The sequence below is a fragment of the Bidens hawaiensis genome, unplaced genomic scaffold, assembly GCF_021521415.1.
Source record: "Bidens hawaiensis isolate Kalapana, Puna unplaced genomic scaffold, B.hawaiensis_p1.1 tig00006961_1, whole genome shotgun sequence".
Taxonomy (NCBI): Eukaryota; Viridiplantae; Streptophyta; class Magnoliopsida; order Asterales; family Asteraceae; genus Bidens; species Bidens hawaiensis.
Window position 1 is genome coordinate 1,027,627 of NW_027491477.1, and position 16,136 is coordinate 1,043,762.

Consider the following 16,136-nt stretch of genomic DNA (forward strand, 5'->3'; position numbering starts at 1 on the left):
TAGTGAATTAAGTATATGAGTAAAGTATTTAGGCTTTAACCATGTAAGAGTTGGATAATTACGGATAAGATTGGATAATACAAATTATAGTATTAAATCATCTTCAAATATTCAACAATAAATATGTTATCAATTCTGGGCCCGTTAAATAATTAGTATAAGTTCGAGTCTCAGCCTATTCCGTAGTAAGGTCGAAAAAAAACATTAGTAATATTATATCGCGTGATGCATTTGAAAAATGAAATGAAAAAGAAAAAGGGCAAATGGTAAAACTAAGATGTAAAGGAAGATTAATCTACTTGGATCTAAATTGACTCGAATATGATTAATTGACAGTTCGAATTATCACTTACGCGAATAGAACCCTACAAGATTTTAATTTTAATGGACTTATTCGTTCTAAGAAAGCCTATGAAATGAATGCAAGTACATACTGAAAACCAATTAAAAAAAACAAACAAAAACAAAAACAAAATAAATAAAAATAAATAAAAAACAAACAAACTATAATGATGGAATATGCATTCACATTAAGGTGGAATTATAATTCTACCAAAAGAAAATTCACGAGAAAATGACTATCCACCTTTTATATATTTTCCCTGGGATAAAGCATTTTCTCAAGATCTGCATATCACGGTGTAGTGATAAAACTATCTTCACCCTAAAATGTGTATTTAAAGGTTCAATCCATATCAATAGTTCAGTAACCTATTAAGGCAATTTAAAGAGCGAATCTAATTATCGGTGCAAATCATGAAAGAAAATATTTAGAATATAAAGCAGTAAAGTAAATAGTTAATTGCAACTGGCCATCTTTATTAACAATTTGCATTACTCTTTATGTTCTGAATGGTTACCTAACATGACAACATTTGACGTCCCACATCTATAATCATTTTAAAATATAATTTTTTTACTATATATGAACTCATCGTAGAAATAGAATGTATGGAAGAAGCCAAGTAGAAAGTATTATAAACATCGTAAAATTTCTAAATAAAATCATCAAATAATCAATAGTGTTCTTTAAACACTGTTCATCAATAAAATTCCATGAAAATAAGGTTGAGTTAGAAATTAAAAAGATCACTTACACTATTCATTAAAATAGAAATAAATAATAATAAATAAATAAATAACTAATTTCGTAACCAAGTTTTAAAAACAGTTATATAAAGTTATCGATAAGTTGGACACTTAGATTCAGATAAAAAAAAACGGAATTTACTCAAATTATTATTACTTACTGAATATTCCTGATTAGTAATTATCAGGATTATATATTATGTATAGATATCTATCAACTAAATCATATGTTCATAACAAAATACACTGATTGTATTTTGTTAAAATAATAATAATAATAATAATAATAATAATAATAAATTAGAAAATGAAACTTGAGAAAAGCATCCGAGAAGGCATTAGGGACTGGATATATAGAATTACATGCATGAAAATTCTCTTATCAAAAGACAACTTATGGTCATATTAAATTGAAAGAAACAATGCCTAAAAGACAAGTCATATTAAATTGAATGAAACTGAAGAAACGTGGATCTACTCACTGGTAGCAGATCTACTTTCCTCGGGTGTGATTATGCTATTTCACCGATGGTTCGTCTGGATCAATGTTCTTCCACCTACAAAACGAACAACGCCGTTACTTACCCCTCAGAAAGGGACAGAGGGGTCCTCTTTGGGGTAACCCTCCGGCGTGAGAATAAGTATGTGTAGGAGAAGATAATAATGTGAGAGTAAGGGAATTGGGAGAGTATTGCTTGATAGCTGAATACTGTATGTTACTCTGTATGATTATGTGATTGTCTCTCTGTGTATGAGAAAAGTAACTGACTGTGAGTGAATGTAATTCAATATGATTGAATATGATATCACTGCCTGTAACTGTCAATGATTGAGTATGAATGTGTCTGTAACTGTGTACGTTATGATGTATTTATAGTGCTAGGGTTTCCACTGATTGAGCTGAGATCAAATTAGGGTTTTGTTGGCCTCCTCCAATCGATTTGCGCCACGTGTCCCTGGAGACACCTGGTGCTTTTTCGTTGGTTATGATCACGTGGTAACCCATGAGTCATGCTGAGCTGTCCACCTTTCATTTAGCAGCTGTCAACATCAGCATATCCTTATTCCTTAAAAAGATGCCTTCTGGAAGGTTGTCTGACGTGCACAATCAAGGTTGCCCTAATCCTGATTTGGATAAGGACGAGGTTGATTATGTGCATGTGTGATATGCGCCCATCCTGAGGATGCGCGAGGTCTTCTCTTTATTCTCACGCGCAGATGTGATACGCACAAGCATGTAATACGCGTCACGCGCGGATGCCCCACATGCAGCTGCGCCATGCGCAACTGCGCATTGGGTGGGCATGTATGATGCGCGAGCATGTGATATGCGCCGCGCGCGGATGCGCCACGCACATATCATGCGTGAGCATGTGATACGCGCGAGCATATGTGATGCATGAGCATATGTGATGCTTGAGCATATGTGATATGTGCAAACATGTGATGCTTGAGCATATGCGATATGCGCTGTGCTCATAAGTTTTGGCTTTGTGCCTTGACAATTATCTTTGATCTCTAATGTCTTGTATATATCTTGTGGGTTGACCCGCCCCGCTCGATGTTGAGGCGGGTACATACCTCTTCAAGCCCCCCCAGTCTAATGTGTGTCTTATCTCGCGCTAGCGCGGTAAGATAGATATTAGACTTACTGCTTTTGTCTTTTAATGGGGTTTTGTCGTTTTCTTGGTTGTTTCCATCGTTGCGCGAAGTTCTATCCATTTGGTTGAAAACGAATCATCCATGTACGTGACGGTTGCTGACGTGGGTCAGTGATGGAGACGTGTCAGACATTTCGTGTGCTCGAGGTGCTACAGTTGCCTTTCGTGTCCCCTCACAAGCTGTCAGGGACACGTGTCGCGCTCGTGTTGGCCAAGACCTGCGAGTGGGGGCGCGTGAACTCTGGCACCCGCCGTATTTTTCTTTTCGTGTCCTCTCACACAGTTGTCAGGGACACGTGTCGCGCTCGCGTTGGCTATTACCTGCGAGTGGGGGCGCGTGAAGTCCGTTCAGCACCCAAATTTCTCTCTCCTCGGCTTATAAAAGCCAGCCCTTGGAGTTCTTAATCCTTCATCTTCTTGTTTTCTCTTCTGAGTTTTTCTTTCTTTGTCTTCTGAAATATCTGTTCTTCCGAAGTTTTCGTTGTTAGATTTTTCAGTTGTATGTCTGATAGCTCGGACTCGTCGAACCTGTCGATCACCTCAATCGTCTCCCGAAAACGCCGTGTTAAATCCGTAGTGATGTCGACGTTGAAGAAGAAAGGCAAGGGGAAGAAGGTTGCTGAGGGCTCATCGGAGGAGGTAAGGAGGACCAAGGTGGTGAGGAGGTGGAATGAAATCCCCTGCAAATTGAGGCAGGTTGATCTTGACAGCCTTATCGCCTCTCAGGGCTTTCCCACCCTGTTTGGCTGCATGTTGCCTGAGGCCGGGCAATCGGCGGCGGACCCGCCTGCCGGTTATATATCCTTATATAGCCATTTTTTCACCCACTGCAACCTTCGTCTCCCGATTACAAGGTTTGTGGGTGCACTGCTGCAGTTCTATGGGATTCATATATCCCAAGTCCATCCTTTTGGACTCGTGCGCATGACTCACTTTGAGTTCATGTGCAAATCCCAGCGCGAGGAGCCTACCCCTCGGCGCTTTCAGTATTTTTATAAGGCCAAGATCCAAGACAATTGGTTCTCTTTTATTCCTCGCAGTCAGAAGGTGAAGTGCTCCACTGTTTCATTCAAGAGCCTTCATGACTGGTCTGAGAGGTTCTTCTACATTAGGGCTGGTGTGATACCCATCCGTATGACCATGCGCTCCATCTCTTCTGCGCCTGCGGATGTGGGTGTCCTCAAGAACCCAACTGGCGCCTGGGTTAAGAAGCTGTCCACTGAACCATCCCCCGCCAAGAGCATTCGTGAGGAGGCGCTGGTGGGGGTTGGTATGAGCAAGAGGTGGGCGGACAGCTCGCTTGAGCCCGTTATCCAAGTCGACGGGTTGTGTAAGTTTATTGCTTTATTTCTTTTTCTGCGCGAACATAATTCTTTTTCTGATATCACTTGACTTGTTTTTGCGCAGTCACCAAGGATTATATCCACGCCGCTTATGATGATCAAGTGGAGGGTGGCTCCGTCGCGCTTGGCGCTGGGGAGGTTGGTTTCCCAGATCGCTTCGATGACATGTTCATCCCAGTGGATCTGGAATTTGACTTTGATGGCGACGCGCCTGGTAAGCCTTCGCACTTACGCTTATTCCTTTAGAATACCAAATTTTGCTAACACTTGTGTTGCATGCATTGCAGATGCGCTCGAAAACTACGAGCTGGAGCTCGCGGAAGAGGAGGAGGAGGAAGAGGAGGCGCCCCTACTAAAGCGCAAAGCTAAGGGGAAATCTGGCGCAGGGGGCAGTAAGAGACAAAAGAAAGATGACACCCCTGTCGCTCATCCCCATGCTCAAACGAAGGGACCTAAGGAAACCCAGGTGTTTACCATCAAGGGTTCTTTAGCTTCCCTGCCTGTGAAAGTGGGCAGACCTCCTGTCCACTTGAGGTATGGTGGCGTCACCTCCTCCGTTCGCGCGGCTGAAGAGAGAAGCAGTGTCGCGCCTGCGACAGGTATACTTTGCTTATCTTCATCTGATTGAATTATTATTAAACCTTTGCTCCTTTGAATGTTTGCAGGACCGGCGACGGTTGCAGATCAGCCGCAGGCGCCACAAGGTGCTGAGGCTGCGCCGGGGTCTGCTTCGAAGTCCCCCGTTCTACCCTCTGAGAAGGGTAGAATGAACTTCATGGCGATGTTCGCTGCGCGAACAGAATTGCGCCAAGGTATGTTTTGCACATTTGTCTTCTGAATTTTTTCTTTTGGATCCAGTCATAAACCAATTTTCCTTGTTGATTTGTTCATAGGAGTTGTAGCTGGCGTACAAGTTGCCGGTGACACTCCTGGCGCCGTTGGCGGCGCCGCTGGTTCTGGTCCTGCTCCTGCTAGTGCTGATTCTCCCCTTATTGGGGTTACAAAGGAGCAGGAAGCCGTATTGCGCGCCGAACTGGCGGCGTCGAGACCTCCCTCGCCTCCTCCTACGCGCAGCCCTCTCCACGAGGCTGGTTTGGAGCCCTCCAGGTCGCAGGAGAAGAGGCCTATTGAAGAAGATGAGGAGGATGAGGGGGCTCAAGCTGAGGACTCCTTGGGAGACCGCGCCAGCCCTGCGATGCCACAAGTCTTCGCAGCGCATACTTCTGGTGGGGCTGGCGCTGACTTTTCTGCTTCATCCCCGCATGTAAGTTTTAATTTGTTGCTCCGCTGCGCGTACCTCCATATAAGTATGTTTTATGACTTAGAACATTTCTTGTGTTTTGCAGGAAGGTGACCACGTTTACCGCCCGAGATGGAATATTAATGAAGACAGTTCCTTCCAATCCATGGGCGTATGCGAGGACTTCTGGGCTCATGCCGTGCCTCCTACTGAAAGGAGGTATCAGGAGGAGCGCACCCGCGCTGACTTGCTTAATGATCACATTTTCGCTGGGTCAGCTTTCTTTGCTGCCTCCCAAGAGGTTCATCGTGATTATATTAAAGTACGCGATGCTCTTGTGGAAGCCCAGCGAGAGGCTAAGGTGGCCGCCTGGAACCTTTCTGATGCTCGCGCACAAGCTGAGAAACTCCAGGCGGAGCTCAGCGAAAACCGAGCAAGTGCCAACACCGCCTTTACTAAGCGCGGGCATGAGCTCCAAGCTGCGCGGGAGAAGCAGCAGGTGGCAGAGGCCGAAGTTGCCAAGTACGCGCGGAGAGTGCGCGTCTTGGAACAGCAGGCGGAGGCGCGTGACCAAGCTATCGTCCAGAGTATCACTGAGAAATCATCACTGGAGAGCGAGGTTGCGCGCCTGAAGAAGTATTTGGCGGCCGCGCAGGCCGATAGAGATGAGGCCCTGGCGACGGCAGCGTCTAGCCAGGAAGCACTTGATGCTGCGCAGGCGGAAAAAGAAGAAATTTTGGCGGCAGCAGCGTCTGATAGAGAGGAGCTAAAAAAGACCAAGGAAACTGTGGAGTTATTAAACTCCCAGGTTCCTGCCCTCGAGACGTCTGTTGCTGGCCTCGCGCAGGATCGGCAATGGCTGGTGTCACAGGGCATGACTCGTTGCGCTTTGGCGATGAAATATTCTGGCGAGTTTCAGGCCCTTGTGATGGACTGCAATGCTGCCGCGCGCTTGGTGGGTCGAGCTGAAGGGTTTACGGATGGGTACGAATATGGTATGTTGAAGAAGAACCCATCCGAGTACCCTTACAAGAGCGAGGCGGCCTGCGCGGACATGGCCGCGGTGGGGGAGAAGTATATGAATACTCCCATCCCCATCCTTATGCAGGTACCTTGACCTTAATGAGTTTTACTTGATTAATTTTCCAAGTGTTTTGTACTCAGTACTTTTCTATTGATTTGCAGATAGCTGCGCTTGCTGACCAGCCCGACCTCGGCGCGCTAAAGAAGTTGCTCGATGAATGCGAGAGGGCTGGTGGCGCGGGGGATGTTGCCCCTGCCAGCAGCTCTGGCGCGGCGAAAGAATCTGCTCCTGACACCGTCGTGATAGAAGACTCCATTGAGGAGGAAGAACTTGACTATGGTCAGTTCGGAGATGAGGAGCGGGCCGCGTCAGATGCTGAGGGAGATGATGAGGGTGATGAAGCGGCTGACGTCGACGTGGAGACTTGAGAAGCCCTTCATCAAATTTTATATATATATATTTTTTTTTTATACTTGTAATTTGTAACTCATCATACTTGTAAATTTCAATTGTATGGAATGAAACTTGTTCTCTTTTTCACATCTTGCGCATTTCCATTCATCTCTTCATGTTTGCTTGTATAGATATAAGATATGCTTGCACGTTAAAATAAGAACAAGGTTGTAAGGAAATTATTCACTTAACCATAGTCCTATTTTGTAAGTGGTTTCGCAGTATCTTGTTTATGCTGACATGCGCGATGACTTTTCGCTACTCCTTTTTTGCGCGTCGTTGTCGCGCGTTTTTTATATGGAAGTATGAGTTTTAGCCATTATATGTCAGCATGTGTTACTCAGATATCCACTATGATTCCGCGCGCGACCTCGACCTGAGACCTTAACAACTATAATAGGGCATGTACTTTGCCTTAGTTGTGTTTAAGGATTTTTATGATCAGGCTGCGCGGGATGTAAGATGGATGTTTGTGAGTGTTTTGAGCTAAGGCTCTTTGTTTTGGGCTAAGGCCCTGACGTTTTTAGAGTTAAGACTCGTTAACGTGTTTGAGCTAAGGCTCGTAGGTTTGGGCTAAGGCCCTGACGTGTTAGAGTTAAGACTCGTTAACGCGTTTGAGCTAAGGCTCACGCATGTATGTTTTACTTCGTTTTATTTTGTTTTGAAGTCAATATAGTGTTGTCATATTGCTCCAAATTAATAAAGGAAGTGTGAAACATGTATGCAAAGGTAATAGAACAAATATTGAAAGATAGCGCGAATCATCATTCATGATGGCTTAAAATCCTTGATTACATATTTGAATTTTTACATGAAGCACTTTCTAAGCTGTGCTGCGTTCCACGCGCGCGGTATTTTTTTTCCATTCAAATCTTTTAAAGTGTACGCGCCTTTCCCCAATTCTTCTGAGATTTGATAAGGTCCTTCCCAATTGGGGGACATTTTTCCTGGGGGTATCGCGCGCTAGCTTCATTGTTTCGAAGGACAAAATCATTTTTCTTGAAGTGGCATTCTTTAACGCGCTGATTATAATATTTTTCCATCTTTTTCTTGTATTTGGCTTCATTGATGATAGCCGCTTCTCTGCGCCCTTCAAGCAAGTTGAGGTCCAATCTTCTTTCGCGCTCGTTATCAGTCTTGCTCATCATGAGTACCCTATGGGATGGGCATCCAATTTCTGCTGGGATCATAGCCTCTGTCCCATAGGTTAGGCTGAACGGGGATTCGCCATTGCTAGTTTTGCTTAATGTCCTGTGCGCCCACAGGACATTAGGTAACTCTTCGACCCAAGAATGGGATTCTCCCTCCAACCTTTTCTTCAGCCCATTTAACAAACTTTGATTTGCGCGTTCCACTTGTCCATTCCCCTGAGGGTGATAGACTGAAGTGAAAATTTGGTTAATGCGCAATTCTTTGAGCCAGCTGGAAATCTTCTTGTCAGTGAATTGCTTGCCATTATCGCTAACAATTTCCATGGGCAATCCAAAACGGCATATGATGTGGCTCCAGATAAACTGCTTTATTGCTTCGGCCGTTATTTTTGCTAGTGGCTTGGCTTCAACCCATTTTGTAAAATAGTCTACTGCCACAACCAAAAATTTTACTCGCCCAGGCGCCTGCGGTAGGGGACCCACAATGTCGATTGCCCATTTGTGGAAAGGCCATGCTGAGGTTACCGGAATCAAGTTATTCTTTGGCCGCATGGTGTTTGGCGCATAGCTCTGACATGCTTTGCACTTTTGGATCTCTTTTAAAGCGTCCAAGTACATGCCTGGCCAATAGTAGCCTGCGCTCATTGCCTTGGCAACCACCATGCGCGGGCCAGCATGAATTCCACAGATTCCTTCATGTATTTCTCTGATCACATAGCTTGCTTCCTCAGCATCCAAGCATTTCATGAGCGGCCCAAGATAAGAGCGTCGATATAATGTATCGTCAAGCAGTTCATAGTTCTGCGCCTTGTGTCTTATCTTCCTCGCTTGTGCGCGATCATCTGGTACCTTTCCCTCCTTCAAGAATTCCATTATTGGAGTTATCCATGATGAAGGGGTTGTATGGGTTACCAAGACAGACTTCGCCACCACCGACGGGTTGCTCATTACTTCTACCCTGACATCTTTGCCAAAGTGATCAAAACTGGTTGATGCCATCTTACTCAGCGCATCTGCAGATTTGTTTTCACTGCGCGGAAAATGAATGATTCTGAAACTGTCAAATTGCTCAGTGAGCTTTTTCGCCTGCTCTAGATATAGAGGCATGGTGTTCTCCTTGGCATCGTAAAGGCCATTGACCTGTGCTGCTACCAAGTACGAATCAACATGGGCCTCTAGCTTCTTAACTCCAAACTTGCGCGCAATGCGCAGACCAGCCAGCAGGGCTTCATATTCAGCCTCATTGTTGGTACTCTTGAAGTCCAACCTAATAGCATAAGTATATTCATGATTATCAGGGTCCACCAGTTTGAGGCCCGCGCCGGATCCTTCGCTGTTGGAGGCTCCATCAGTGAATAGCCTCCAAACATCTTCTTCATCATTTGCTCGCGGAGGATCTACCTCGCGGTGAGCTTCTTCAATCTTTCCGTCTGGGATTTCCGTGATGAAATCCGCCAGAACTTGACCCTTTATTGCTGGACGGGGCTTATAGGTGATCGTGTGTTCACCTAATTCCAGCGCCCACTTTGTCAGCCTTCCGGAGAGCGCGGGGCGTCGCAAGACTTGTTGGATGTTGTAACCAGTCAGAACTTCAATAGGATGACCATTGAAGTATCTATGAAGTTTGCGCGACGCGTGTGTTAGTGACAAAACTAACCTTTCCATGATGGAATAGCGCGTCTCAGGGTCTGTCAGCACCCGACTCACATAGTATATTGGCGTTTGGATCCCCTTGCGATCCACCAATAATACTGCGCCTATGGCGCGGTCTCCAGCTGACAAGTACAATGTAAGGGTTTCGCCAGGAAGTGGAGCTGTGAGCGCGGGCAGCTTTATGAGACATTCTTTTATCTCACTGAAAGCTTGCTCAGCCTCAGGCGTCCACTTGAATTGGCTCTTCTTCAAGCAATTCCTCAAAGTGTTAACGAATGGAGTAGATTTGCTGGCGTGGTTCGCTAGGAACCTGTTGATTGACACCAATCTACCATTCAGCTTCTGAACCTCTTTCATGGTGGATGGTGAAGGCATGTCAAGGATGGCTTCCACCTTTTCAGGGTTCACCTTGAAACCATCCTTAGTGACCATTACACCAAGAAATTTCCCCTCTTCCGCGCCGAAAGTACATTTGCTCGGGTTGAGCTTCATGTTAACTTCCGTTAGGCGCTGAAGAGTTTCCTCGATGTCTTTGAGCATTTGTCTCTCCTCCCTGCTCTTGATCACCAAATCATCAACGTAGACTTCCAGATTTCTTCCAATTTGTTCATTGAAAACCGAATCCATAAGTCTCTGATAGGTGGCGCCCGCATTCTTTAAACCAAAGGGCATTTTTGTGTAACAGAAAACACCCTTGTCGGTTCTGAAGGCAGTCTTGTCTTCGTCTTGTGGTGCCATTTGAATCTGGTGATAGCCTGATGGCGCCAATGAAGAAACGTGGATCTACTCACTGGTAGCAGATCTACTTTCCTCGGGTGTGATTATGCTATTTCACCGATGGTTCGTCTGGAACAATGTTCTTCCACCTACAAAACGAACAACGCCGTTACTTACCCCTCAGAAAGGGACAGAGGGGTCCTCTTTGGGGTAACCCTCCGGCGTGAGAATAAGTATGTGTAGGAGAAGATAATAATGTGAGAGTAAGGGAATTGGGAGAGTATTGCTTGATAGCTGAATACTGTATGTTACTCTGTATGATTATGTGATTGTCTCTCTGTGTATGAGAAAAGTAACTGACTGTGAGTGAATGTAATTCAATATGATTGAATATGATATCACTGCCTGTAACTGTCAATGATTGAGTATGAATGTGTCTGTAACTGTGTACGTTATGATGTATTTATAGTGCTAGGGTTTCCACTGATTGAGCTGAGATCAAATTAGGGTTTTGTTGGCCTCCTCCAATCGATTTGCGCCACGTGTCCCTGGAGACACCTGGTGCTTTTTCGTTGGTTATGATCACGTGGTAACCCATGAGTCATGCTGAGCTGTCCACCTTTCATTTAGCAGCTGTCAACATCAGCATATCCTTATTCCTTAAAAAGATGCCTTCTGGAAGGTTGTCTGACGTGCACAATCAAGGTTGCCCTAATCCTGATTTGGATAAGGACGAGGTTGATTATGTGCATGTGTGATATGCGCCCATCCTGAGGATGCGCGAGGTCTTCTCTTTATTCTCACGCGCAGATGTGATACGCACAAGCATGTAATACGCGTCACGCGCGGATGCCCCACATGCAGCTGCGCCATGCGCAACTGCGCATTGGGTGGGCATGTATGATGCGCGAGCATGTGATATGCGCCGCGCGCGGATGCGCCACGCACATATCATGCGTGAGCATGTGATACGCGCGAGCATATGTGATGCATGAGCATATGTGATGCTTGAGCATATGTGATATGTGCAAACATGTGATGCTTGAGCATATACGATATGCGCCGTGCTCATAAGTTTTGGCTTTGTGCCTTGACAATTATCTTTGATCTCTAATGTCTTGTATATATCTTGTGGGTTGACCCGCCCCGCTCGATGTTGAGGCGGGTACATACCTCTTCAGAAACAATGCTAAAAGATAAGAAATATTTATATGATAATCTCATACAACGGAAAAAAAAAGAGAAAAAAAATACATTCTTTTTATGTAAGCCATGATTGATTTAATGGAGGCAAGTAGAAAATATTTTAAAGAATTTTGAAACTTTATAACAAAATCATTTAGAAGATTTTCAATATTGTTATTTAAACACTATCCAGCAAAATAAATTTCTTGAAAGCAATAGACCAACTTATAAGATTGAGTCAGAAATTGAAAACCACTTGTGTAAATAAAGTTAAGTTAGGCCCTAAGTTTTCAATAGGCCACTCTTGAAATTAAACTAAACTAAACTAATTCAAGAGGCTAAAATTTCGTAAGCAATAGTAGTCAGCAATAAAATGGACACTCAATAAGGACACTCTATGTAAAGAAAAGGAAGCTCGCCAAAAGAAATATGACAAGACCCTTCAACTTTGTTAAAAAATAAATATTTGGATATCCCAACTAATATACAATCGGAATTATGTACCAATTAAAACTTACGTCAATTTCAAAATACACAAATTATTTTGTAAGAAAAAAATAATAATAATATAAACTAAATAATTTAGAAAAGTGAAACTCAAAAAAAACAACAAAAAAACAAACAATTATTTAATAATGTGAAAAATCTATGTTTATGGCAATATCAATTTGAAAGAAACGTCATCTAAAGGATAGATTTTTCATACAACATATCTAAATTACTAAAAATTAGAAGACACATTATTAAAGAATTCTTCGACAAGGGAGTTATTCTTTTAATTATAAAAAAAGAGATCATGTAAAAGTTAACCGTATAATAATGAATCACTTGTAAAAAAATAGAAATAATTGTATATAAAATATTTCATTTTGTAGAATGTAGGCATATTGAATAGAACCTGACTGTTTGTTAAAGAAACAAAATAATGAAAGTAATAAATAAAAAGGCAACTAAGAATCATGAGTAAATAAATCATTTCTTACACTTAACTGATTACCTCGTATATGAAAATGAGGAAAATTTTAATTATGTAAATGAGTATATTATATATAATACATTAGGTTATCATTTTTTATATATAAAAAACGAGGAAGAAGATGATGGTCTTAACGTAGATTTTACTCACATAAAAAATATATATAATTAATAACACATTATGAAAATAATATTATATTAAGATCAAATAAATTGACAATTACACTTGATATCATGTAATTGTGATATATTAGGTTATCATTTGTTATATATAAAAAAAAAGGAAGAAGATGATGGTCTTAACGTAGATTTTATTCACATAAAAAAATATATATAATTAATAACACATTATGAAAATAATATTATATTAAAATCAAATAAATTGACAATTACACTTAATATCATGTAATTGTGAATTTATACCCTGAGTAGTAGTAAAACCCATTATGTTAATTAATATTAAGCTGCATGAATAAACTAAACTAAGAAAGATTATCAAAACATTAAATATATGGGGAAAAAAAGATAAATCTAATCCGTCGATAATAAGATTTTCCTATACAAGACATATTCAAATTTGAGCATTAATCTAAAAATGAAATAAGTAATTTCTAAATGTATTGGTTGAGATATGAAAAGTTAATTCATCCATTATAACATACAATTCTTTATTTAAAGTCATAATAAGATACGACTAAAGTAATACATATAATAATTACTTAAATAAAGAAAAAAAAAAGAGTGTAAAAATTATACCCTAGCCAAGATCACTGATGAAATCACTAGTATAAAGATGATAAAAAAAATATTAAAAAATCTCGTAGAACAAATCTCGAGGACGAGATTTAATTAAAGGTGGGGAGGATGTAACATCCGCTAAACTTTGGTGACAAAAATATCAACTTTTAAAAGTTGAAGGGTAATACGCGACATAACTAGTGGTGTAATAAAACATCACACTTATTATTTTAGATATAAATAAAATATTTTAGTCTATTCTCGAAATATTTTTACTTCAAACCTTTCACGTAAAAGCGATTGCTTGAGTTGAAAAATATTCAAACGAAGTTAATATTATCTCCATCTATAAACAATTTAAAATTAATAATCGCTCTGGATGATGTAGTGTTAAAAATAGATTACTACTACACCAAAATTTCATAACTTGCCAGCTAATAATTGCTAGATAACATACTATCAGTTGATGATATAAATTACTTTCAAACAAATATAATTTGAAAGGAGTAATCGTACATGATAAGAATTGTAGTGTGTGTATATATACATAATATGTATAACTATATCAAAACCAATAAATAAAAATCGTTATAGTGGATAAATGTTTTTAAGAGAAGTGATAAGTTTTAATGTAAAACTTGGTCAATAAATTTGTATTAAAGGACACGTAGTATAAAAGTTTAGAATGCATGCCACGAATTCATTGTTAACCCCTATGTTTAGCACGTGTCATCCCATCTTATTAATATATATACATCTACATCTTAAAATGAAGAAAATGCAGATCATGTAATTACACTTTCCGCCACCATCTCTTGAAAACAATTTCAAATTCAAACTACCCACAAATACATATCCTATCAGTTTGTTTTCATAATAAACCAAAAGAAAGAAACATGAGTGCTCGTGAAATGAACCAAGAATTGATCAATGATACATTTTAACTCAACAGTAAAGAGTAGTGGCGCTCTTTTACGATAGTAATGGTTAGTTAGCAGTAGCTGCGACGGTGAGCGGTGGCGGTAGTAAGCACGGGTTGCGTATAGTCGAGTCAAGTTACCAACGACAGATTGAAGATACATGGTTGTGTCCGTCGACAAAATAAAATCCCGACGAGCCATTGTTGCATATCGAAATCCGTGCCAAATACCCGACGGTTCATTGAAGAACGTGCCAACCCGAGACTACCCGACGAGAAGTGCGTGCCAAGGAGGTGTTGATCAAGATTCTCGATATACGTGCAAGCGTCGAAGTGCTGCCCGAGAGTCTAGAAATTAATAAGCCAAACAAGGTAGGCATAATGCCCGAATAAAATATTAATAAAATAATAAAGGCTTAGACCCTAGTCAAGGGTATAATCAATACCTCGAAAATAAACAAAAAGAAAGTATAAAGATAATATATGATTGTTATAATAAAAAGAGAAATAATGAAGAAACATATAAATTAATAAAATCTTTATTAAATAAAGATAAAGATATTATTTAAAGATATATTAAGTAAATGAAAATATATATAATTTTTATACTATTTATATAAATGATATATATATATATAAGTATACGTTTTGGAAACTTATATTTTAGAAAAAAACATATCGAGCTAAAGAATAAGAGATATATGATTTGGACTATAGGTTCAAACATATTTATAGTTGATAATATTATTTAAGTTTATTATTCTTAAATAATAAGTAAAAGAAAAATATATGTTTCTTAATAAAGAAGAAAAGTAGAGTTTAAGAAAAAGAAAACAAGTTAAGCTATAAGTTTATCTTGTGAAAGAAATAAGTTAAAAAGAAAGAGTTTTAACTTGAAAAAGGAAGGAAAGAAATAATATTTTAATCTAAATGTTTAAAAATAAAGAAAAGATGTTTTGAACTAAAGGTTCATAAAGAAATTATGGTAAAGATTTTACAAAAGAGACTAGAGGTCTTAAGCCGGATTGTATATCCGACTAACAAAAAGTTATACCCGTACTATAGGTGCGAGATGATAAAAGAAGAGGGAAAGACCCTCGGACAGTGTATCGAAGCTGATTCAAAAGAAAAAGGCTATACTCGTACTATAGGTGCGAGGTAGTAACGGGAAAGACCCTCGGACGGTGTATTGAAGCCGATCCAAATCGAAAAGGTGAATACGCCCCACTTTACAAACATGTTTTCAAAATGAGTCAAGCGTGTTATATGAAAAAGAGTTTACATGAGACTATGTGTCTCTAAAACATTTATAAACAAGAGTAAAAGTCTAGCCCTCAGGCTGTAGTATACGTTTGTCTGGATACTTACATATGTGGTAAAATGCGGTTGCTCATAATGTCACATGAATAAAATATTTAAAAGAATATTTAAACAAGTTTTAAAAGATTAAAACAAGATTTATAAATCAACCATTCGGATATTTATTATCCGAGAAGTTTTCTAATAAATCAAAATGTTTCATTTAGATATACAAATAAACTAATGTTTCAAAATATATATATTATATTTTATTATAAATAAAAGTTTATAAATAAATTAACATTTCAAAATATATTTTTAAAGACTTCCGCTGAACTCTGATACATTTACAAAAACCGGTACCAACTGTTGGTCACACGCCTAGGCCATAGTCGGGGTGTGACATTTTGATATTATCATTTAAGTTACGTTTTAAAAGACAAGTTAAGAATGTTTTGTAATGAATGGTTGACCTTTAATATTTTTCCGCGAAAGTTTTAATTTACTCTGATATTTAGAACTGTGTTTATGAGTAAATCCAACGCTAAAGTAATGCACCGGTAACGAAGCCTTACAAGTTGGTATCAGAGCAAAGTTTGATAGATTTAAGCATCCTACATGCTTAGACTCGAACAGAGAATGGGATTTAAGTAAGAAAAGAAGATGCCAGTTCTAGATAGCCATGTGTC